This window comes from Cricetulus griseus, chromosome 4, assembly GCF_003668045.3.
Source record: "Cricetulus griseus strain 17A/GY chromosome 4, alternate assembly CriGri-PICRH-1.0, whole genome shotgun sequence".
NCBI classification, from domain to species: domain Eukaryota; kingdom Metazoa; phylum Chordata; class Mammalia; order Rodentia; family Cricetidae; genus Cricetulus; species Cricetulus griseus.
In genome coordinates, this window is record NC_048597.1 from 128,000,787 (window position 1) to 128,010,649 (window position 9,863).

A 9,863-nucleotide genomic window follows, 5' to 3' on the forward strand; every position below is an offset into this window, starting at 1 on the left:
TTGATTTTTCCCAGAAGTCCCTGCATGTCTACCTGAGGGATTCAGAATATGGTGATGCTGCCCTGGTATGACACTGTGTTCCACCACAGAAGCCCAGGAGGGCCTTTGCTGCCCCTAAGAAATTGAACACAGCCCTATGTACCTCCCCTCCCCTCCCCTTGGTGCAGGGCAGCTCACCTCCTCTGGTAATGTTTTTAGTATCATCTCTATCTCATCACATCTCTTCCCTGAGAATGTAGTAGGCACCACACTGCACACACATCTCATTCATTGCCCCATGTGCACATGTGCTGTTTAAGATCAAGGTCACTTCAGATACTCTTCAAGCCCAGGTTGATAATGTTGAAGGTCATCAGAACCCTAAAACCTGAAGTTGGTAAATCTGCTCTCTTTTGCATTGTGTATCTGGCTGTCTACAAAGAGCCATTATCTGAGATTGCTTGTTCTCTTGCTGTCTAGTTGCTCAGGGTTCCAGAGAGACTCTGCAAGATGTACATCTTAAGAGGTCAATAAAGACTACCCACTCTCTGGGTTGGTTGTTTGTTCTGTTGGTTTTGACTCATGAATGATTTACTTAAACTAAGTTTGTCTCTCTGAAGCTAGTTAGGCACAGAGCTGAACACTCCCATTCAGCCTACTGACTGAGATGCGCCCTTATTGGAGAATCAATTCCAAGCACTTGGGAGACAGAGACAGGCAGTTCCATGAGTTTGAAGTCAGCCTGGTCTACATAGTGAGCTCCAGGACAGCTAGGGCTACACAGAGAAACCCTGTCTCAATAAAAACAACAAACAAACAAATAAACAAAAACAAAAGAAAGAAAAAGAAATTCCAGCTGCAAACTTCCCACCTATAACCCACTGATTGGTCTACAGACACACAAGCCCACATTACTTACTGAGACAGTCTGGTCCTCAGAGCTGTGCCTTTCTCCCTTTCACCTGAATGAAGTAGTTAAATGTCATTACCCTTTTGGCTTTTGGCTTTGACAGAGGTCAGAGATAAGTAAGCCAACAAAGCAGATACACAGTAATTACCATGGCAGCGATTTAAAAAGAAAAAAAGAAAAAGGAGGGGTGTGGTAAGTAGTATTTTCCAGCAGGTATATTAGCAACTTAGATTCTCCAGAAAGGCAGGACCAATAAATGCATACACTGACAAGTTGGCTTGTGGAACTACAGAGCCTGAGATGTTCATGATTTGTGTTTGCCTTGCTAGAGACTCGTGAGTGCTTGCTGACGGTTCCAGTCTGGGTCGGAAGGTTGGGGGGCCAAAAATGTAGATGGTGTAGGTTTCAGTTCAAGGCTGAGACTGAAAAAGAAAAGACTGATGGCACAAATTAACAATAGGCAGAGGGACAGCATCCTTCCTTGCCTAGCAATCTGTTTCCACCTCAGCTTTTCCTGGACTGGTTGGGGCCAGCCACAACTGGGAGGTCATTGTGGTTTGCCCTACAAACTCAAATATTATTATCACCCAGAAAGACAGACATACTCAATATATGGGACAAAGAGCACTCAAATATCTTGGTGCTCTTTGTCCCAGAAGACATGCAGAATTGGCCATCACAGCAGAGGAGGGGCTTACAGCATGAGGCGTTACAACTGAATGGAGCTAAGTGATGAAAATAATCCAGCCATGAGAAACTCCAGGAAGGGGGCCCAACAGGAAGAGCAGACATGTAAAGTTCTCCTGGTTTGTGAAGTAGGTCTAGAGGCAGGAAGTCTGCACTGCCAGAGCTGTGAGTAGGAGGTATGAAAAGAAACTGGCAAAGAAGACAAAGACCAGGTCACAGCCATGTTTCCATCCTTGCCTATAAAGTCTTCCTTCTTTTGTGGACTGTGTAGCCCATGGTGGCCTTGAACTTGCCTCAGGTTCTTACCACATCCTTTTATGTTCTTGGATTACAGACCTACATCATTAGGACAACATTAGCTGTCCTGTTTCCTATAGGCTCTGTAGTGGTTTTGACCATGGTGGGCAATTGATTGACTCACCAGAGGCCTTTAACTTGCCTGTTTCCCATAATGGAAATGATGGGTCATATGGAGTCCGACCCATGACTCTTTTTAGGTAATTAGGAGAAATCTGAGGCTGATCCTAAGTCTTCCATTCCTGTCAGGCACGATCAGTGGGTCCCATCTTCAAGTCTTACAAGTTAGCGGGCCTGAGAAAGGGACTGAAAACAGCTGGAAAACACTGTTACAAGACAGACAGATTGCTCTCAAGGACAGAGAGGGAAATAATAGCAAAGCACAACAGCAATGCGTGAGAATCATGTTTGAAATCACTTAGTTCATCAGCTCTTGCCTCCAGGTCTCTGCCCTTTTGAGTTCCTCTTCTGACTTCCTTTGATGATGAGCTGTGATGTGGAAGTATCAACCAAATAAACCCTTTCCTCCCCAAGTTGTTTTGGTCATGCTATTTAGTCACAGTAATAGTTAACCCTAAGACACCACCCCATCCAATCCCAAACTCCAATGCTATATCATCAACTTGGCTTTTAAGAGACTCAGGTCAAGGGTCACAGCCTCTGTGGCATTTTAAAAAATCTACCCACCCCCACACGAAGCAGGGTTTGATTCTTTCCTTAAATCCTTAAGCACAGCTTGAGTCCTGGCTTTTCAAGGTGGGAGCTTAAGCACATTGCCCTGGATTTAAATTTGAACATTTTAAAATATAGCCTGTTATGGCTAGCCCACATGGTGTCTGTGAACACACAAATGTTGCATGTTGGAAGTTCATGTCAACTTTTTCTTGTGTTCCAGACTATCCTTTTGAAGGCTAGCACATAGTGAACAACATTGAAGGTAGGATGGAGTCTTTCCCAGAAGCTAAGGGCAAGGATGTTTAGTACCCATTATAAAAGACTGGTGTCTCTGCTGCTGAGTTTTTCTCCCGGCCCACAGCTGGTTAAGAGAGATGCTGGGAGTCAGAGCTTGGGGAGCTGGCTTAGGAATCTGATACCCTGGGCACTGCTGTTGCTAGGCAAAATGAACTATCCTTCATTTTGGTCTTCTACAAAGAGCCAAAAAACTTTGTCAAACTTATGTTGTGAGTTTATAAGTAGGGTAGAACGGCAGACTTGACTGCAGGAAGCACTTGCCAAACATGATATCCCCTCTTTGATAGCTCTCATCTCACAAAACATGCCCTGGCTAGCAGGAGACCAGGCCTAGGAAGTCCCTGCTCTGGCCCAGTATCTAAGAGAAGTGGAAACCTAACAGCCAGCCCTCCTGACCTGGTGTTAGAGTATTGACATAAAATAACTTTCTTTGAAAGATTATTCTGAGCTAAATATAAGTGACCATGGACTGCCAAGATGTATTCAAGTTATCCTGAATGTGACGTGCTCCACTGTGAAATTCCATGAACTCTCTCACAGCAATAGAACCCAAAAACACCATGAATCAATAATGTATTTAAAAAATTCTGTTTCAAGGGACATCAGGGCGACAGCAAGGCGAGGAAATGTCTTGTGCAAGATTTGGATGTGGCTCATCACATTCTTAGCTCCAGGCCTGGTGGAAGCAAATACAGGCCTAGTATACATCCCAGCAGTATCATGCAGAAGTAATGAGGGTATGGGGTCAAACACAGAGTTGCCAATATGAAAGGGGACTAAGGAAAGCTCTTCAGGCCTGACATATTCCATCTTCCCACAATACAATACTTCCCCTAAGTCCTCAGGCTCTTCAATATAGGTGCATTTTCTTCCTGTGGAAAGGGGAAATTCCGTGGTGGTCCTTACAGCCCAGTGGCCTCAACCTGGGCATTGGGTTCTGGACCCACTCCCCATTTCCCTTCTCTGACTGACTCTCCAACCTCTCTTCCTCTGGACTTCATCCAAGAAGTTTCCCTCATTAAATGACATAGACCCAAATCCCTGTATTGGGCTGTGCTTCTTGGAACCTGGCCTAGGACACAGCATTCTTTCTGCAGAGTGGTTCAGGGCTGTTTGTAAGGGTGCTAGTTTGCAACCTGTCTGAGATGTGCACAAAGACTACCACACACTTCTGTGTCAGAAGCTGCTATCCACAGGATACCCAGCATTCTGAGGAGTAAGTTAGGATATAAACCAACCATCCTTGTGATGGTTACATTGGAGTATTGCCATGACTGCATTAAGGAAATTGGGAAAGCACACCAGGTGTGCCTGTGAGTGTATTTCCAGAGAGGGTTAATTAGGGGAGCAGAGTCACTCTGAACACAGGTAGCAGTAATCCATAAGCTAGGGACCCGGGTGGGATAGAATGAGAGCACAGGAATGCTGTCACCTGTGAGCTGAGTGGTCTCTGCCACCTGTTCCTGCCATCATGCTCCACCTCATCATAGGCTCACAATCCAGGGAGTCAAGGACTACAGACTGAAACTTTTGAAACTATGACACAAAGTAAATAATTCTTACCCGGTAGACTGCTATATCAGGCATTTTTTTTCACCCAAACAAGAGAAAGATAGCAAAAGGCTGGAGTGCTCAGCCACCCCAGCCATTGGACCAGCAGTACCATTTAAACAAAGTGGAACATTTTCTCTAGGCCTCAGTGACTGGTAAGCACCTGCCCCAGCTCTGATCCACACAATGCATCTGGGGAGTCCCGAGTTCCCACCTTAACAGTCCCTGGTGCTGCATTAGCCTGTCATCAGCCTGCAATGTAGGTCATCTACCACGTCCAGTCAAGTCTTCCTACAGGGAAGATTTTCAGATTGCATGTTGGTCCACCTGGGATATCCTTTGGTGCAGCCTTAGAGTCCATCTGCCCTCAACACCTTGTTGTCTCTGCAGAAGAATGTGGGAAGATCGCCCATGTTCATGGATCAGTAGGATCCAATATAGTAAAAATAACCAGAAGTAATCTACAGCTTCAATACAATCCCCATCAAAATTCTATCACAGGTTCTTCACAGATCTTCAAAGGACAATTTTCAGCTTCATGTGGAAACACAGAAAAAGCCAGGATAGCTAAAACAATCTTAAATAATAAAAGAACTGTGAGCGGCACTACCATCCCTGAACTCAAGTTGTACAGGGCTATAGTAATAAAACAATAAATATTGGCACGAAAAACAGATACATTGATCAATGGAATTGAATTGAAGATTCAGACATAAATCCACACACCTATTTTCATGAGGAAGCCAGAAACACACAGTGGGAAAAAAAGAAAAAAAAAAAAAAAAGACAGCATCTTCAACAAATGGGGCTGGTCAAACTGGATAGCTGCATGTAAAAGAATCTACATAAAACTCAACTCCCAAGTGATAAAAGACCTCAACATAAAACCAGGTACACTGAACCAAATAGAAAAAAGTAGAGAATAGCTTTGAACTCATTGGCACAGGGAAAGATGTTCTGAACAGAACGCTGTTAACATGGGCACTACGAAGCTGGGTGGCAGTGGCACACACCTTTAGTCCCAACACTCAGGAGGCAGACACAGGAGGATCTCCGTGAGTTCAAGGCAAGCCTGGTCTACAGAGCTAGTTCCAGGACTGCCAGGGCTACACAGAGAACCCTGTCTTGAAAAATATGGGCACTACAATCAATAATTAATAAATGGGACCCCATAAAATTAAAAAACTTCTGCATGGAAAAAAATCACCATCATTAGGCCAAAGCAGCAGCCTACAGAATGGGAAAGGATTTTACTAACTCCACATATAATGCAGGGCTAATATCCAAAATTTATAAGGAACTCAAAAAACTAGGTATCAAGAAAAAGAATAATCCAACTTAAAAAAATGGGGTACATTGTAGGGGAACCTGTAGCCACGCTTGCTTAGGGGCTAGCTACAGGTCTGCCTGACCATGCCTGTGAGGGCTTGGTCAGGGTGATGTAGAGTGAGAGGCAGTCAGTGGCTGGTTTTCACTTTTGGTTTCCCTTTCGGCTTGCTGTACAGACTGCTGCCGTGCCGGTTGGCTAGGTTGCTCTGTAAGTAAGGCTTTTCCCTATTAAATACCCTTATATTTCTACTTGGCTCCGTATTGGTAATTTCCCACTATATCTGGTTGTCAGGAGCGGGATATTGGAAACCTACACCCCATTTGGGACAGGCTGTGGGTTCCACCTGGCCTGCAGCCTAGGCTGGGAAGCGCCCTCTCTCCACAGGTGCTCCCAGCTCCCAGTCAACCCGCTGCCACTGAGCTGCTCAGAACCGTCCGCCCAGCTTGGAGACTCACACAGACCTCCTACAGTTATAACACCGTGCGCTCGGGACCAGCTCAGACTGCAGCCTACCCGCTCCCGGGGACCTCCAGCCTTTGAACTGAGTAGGCCTCTGGAGTAGGTCTCGGCTTTCAGCAGGGTCTGTGCAGTGGCCTTAAAGCTGCGCCTCATTTAGTGGTTGCGGCTGCAAGGCCATATACTCCCTAAGATAAGTGCAGCTGCTTTTGTGACCTCTCTCCACAGCTGCCACCCACCACTGCCAAATGCTGTGGACTAACTGAACGCCTCCACCACCTGCTGGTCAAAGATAGTTACTGCATCTGGAGTAGAAATCGGGTAAAATTATGGCAGAATATTTATCATTTGCTAAAATTGGTAATTTTTTTGCTTATTACATGAATTCAATGTTTGAGAAGGATGCTAATCTGCCAATTACCGGCATATATACTGTAATGGCAGTTAGCTTGCTAATACAAATAATATTACTAGCCAGAGGACTTAGGAACAGGGATAAGGATAACCTAACCACCCACTTACAGGAAATAACAGCTTTACGCAATGAGGTTTTGGAGAGCAGATTAGGTCAGACCACAATTGTGCAGCAAGTGGAACAGAAATTGGATGATAAGCTTGGCTTTGTCTCCAATATGCTAAAGACAGAGCTGTCTGTTACCCAAGATGAGATGCAGTGTATTTATGATAAGATAAACACAGAAAGATCCTCCATGTCTGAGGCCTTAGAGGCTAGGCTGTCAGAAGACCGTGATGAGCTAAAGAATATCTGTAGCCAGCTAGAAATTCAGACAGGCAATGTTACCCAGAAATTAGATGCAAAGGTGCAAAATACCCAGGATAGGGTTGAAGAATTGGACAATGCCATTCAATCGATTATTGAAGCATCCAAAGTAGCAGATCACAAATTTGAGTCTACAGTACAGGGCTGACAGATTACATAGGTCCATATGGTCGATTGCTGAGGACTCAAAAATCAGCAAATCATGACCTCGAATCTAGACTTCAATACCTAGAAGGCAGTTTCCATGCCATCCAGATGCTGCCTAAGGATGATTGTATTAAAGACCTAGAAAAACATGTAGAGGAGCAGTTAGAGCAATTTACAGATTCACTAACATGCTTGGAATCTTTTATGATTAAGGAGATTGAAACTTTTCATAAGGATATCATTACTAGGCTTAAAGATCATTGGTCTCCTCAGAAGTAGAATCACTCCAATCCCAGGCAGCTACTCCACCCAGGTATCTTGACTATTCTTCTAAGGTTGTTACTTGTACACCATTAGTGTACCCAGCTACCATGGTAGAAAAGCCAGCTTCTAAGAAACACCCTCATGGACGGATGGCTTATGAATGGCAACCTATACAGCTGAAGGATCTTAAGAAATTAAAGAATAAGTTGTCTCATATGGTCTCCATATCCCATACGTAAAACAGCTATTACATTCGTGGGCAACCTTTAAAAGGGTGACACCCACAGATTGGGAACGATTGGTAGCAGCTGTACTTGAGAATTCATGCCAAATCCAGTGGAAGACATTAGTAAGGGAAGAGGCCAAGCTCCTTGAGCATCATGGCATAAAGGAAGGTTTTGAAGCCTCTCTAGATAAGATTCTTGGTGAGGGTATTTATGCTAACCCACAGACTCAGGCTGAATATGATGATGATATACTGTCCCTATCCAGGAAAGCAGCATTAAATGCCTGGGATAAGGTTCATGAGCCAGGAGAATGCCTAGAAGCTTATACCAGAATAGAACAGGGACCTACAGAACAGTTCCAGGACTTCTTACAAAGGTTAACTAGGGCAGTAGAATTACAGGTAACAGATCCAGAAACAAGACAATCAATTATATATACAATAGCTTATGAAAATGCAAACCCAATATGCAAAAGAATACTTTTGCCTTTAAAGATCAGATCAGCTCCTCTAGAAGAATGGGTTTTGCACACAGCCAACATTGACTATCATGTGCAAGACACTGGAGCTTGGGTAGGAGAAGCCATTTCGAAAGGTTTAAAAAGGCAACAGGAAATTAAAAGTTCTGGAGGTGAGGATGCAAGGGCTTGAGAAGGAGAAGCACCTTACAGAGGTCAACATAGGTACCAAGAGGCTAGAGGTTACTACTACTATGAACCAGAACCTTGGGTAGGAAGAGCCTTCCCCTGGAGACCACATAGGCGCCAGGAACCTAGATGTTTCAACTGTGGTAAAATGGGACATACTAAGAGAAATTGTAGACAAATGATTTCTTACAATGCCTCATATGGAAGGCCACTGCCTTCTGGATTGTGTAGAAGATGTGGTAAGGGCAGACACTGGAACAATGAATGTAGATCAACCAGGGACATGCAAGGAAACCCGTTAAGGCCGGGAAACCCCAAGGTGGGGACTCAAGAATGCCCCCACTTCGAGAAAGGTTTGGTCATTCACAGTAGTAGTGGGAGACATCTCTCACAGGACGAATAGATAGTTCTTTGCCTATTTTGAAAAATGAGACTGTCTAGATGGTAGTTTGAATAGTGATGAAGAATCAAAAATGGATGGACAAAATGAGAAACACATATTTTGGCAAACTTCTATTAATGATAAAAGGCCTCAGTTGAAAGTGAAAATTAATAATAAAGTTATTACTGGCTTAGTAGACACTGGGGCGGATGTAACTATTAGTACCCAAAAGTCTTGGCCTCAGAAATGGCCTCTTAAAGAGGCATATGTACAATTTTTAGGACTTGGAACTCTATCTAGAGTTTGTCAGTGTTAACTCGGTGGTCTTCATTGGACCAGAAGGACAGAAAGGGATACTGAAACCATAGTGGCAGATATAGCTATAAATCTCTGGGGTCATGATCTCTTACAGCAATGGAATACTCAGATTAATATTCCTCCAGTGTCAGATACAAGTTATGTACAATCTTTAGATAGTAGAAAAGATCTGGTAAGACGCTATAGAAAACGGTTACCAACCATCCATGCTGTACAGAAACTAAATACAAATGATGGACCTTCAGAGGAGCCAAAGGCCCTGCCATTGAAGTGGTTTACAGATGAACCTGTTTGGGTAGGACAATGGCCTATGACCTCTGAGAAGCTAGAGGCTTTAATAAAGTTAGTACAGGAACAGCTAGGTGCTGGACATAAGAGGAATATACCAGTCCTTGGAATTCTCCTGTATTTGTTATAAAAAAGAAGTCAGGTAAGTGGAGAATGCTGACAGAACTGAGAGCCATAAATAAGGTAATTCATAAATAAGGTAAATTCATAAATAAGGTAAATATGTGCATCATACTATAGACACATTCACAGGGTTCCAATAGGCTACTGCTCTTAACTCTGAAAAAGCTGATTCTGTTATTACACACCTGCTAGAGGTGATGGCAGTTTATGGGTATACCTGCACAAATAAAAACTGACAATGCTCCAGCATATGTCCCCACAAAATTGGAACAGTTTTTCAAATATTATAACATAAAGCATGTTGCCACACAATCCTACAGGACAAGCAGTGGTTGAGAGATCTAATAGAACACTTAAGGAGATGCTCAACAAACAAGCTTGGAAGTCTAAACCCCCCAAACATAGGTTGCATAATGCTTTATTAACACTAAACTTTCTTAACGCCAATGAAAAACGACAAACAGCTGTGGAAAGACACTGGACTATGGAAAAAACTGCTGAACTG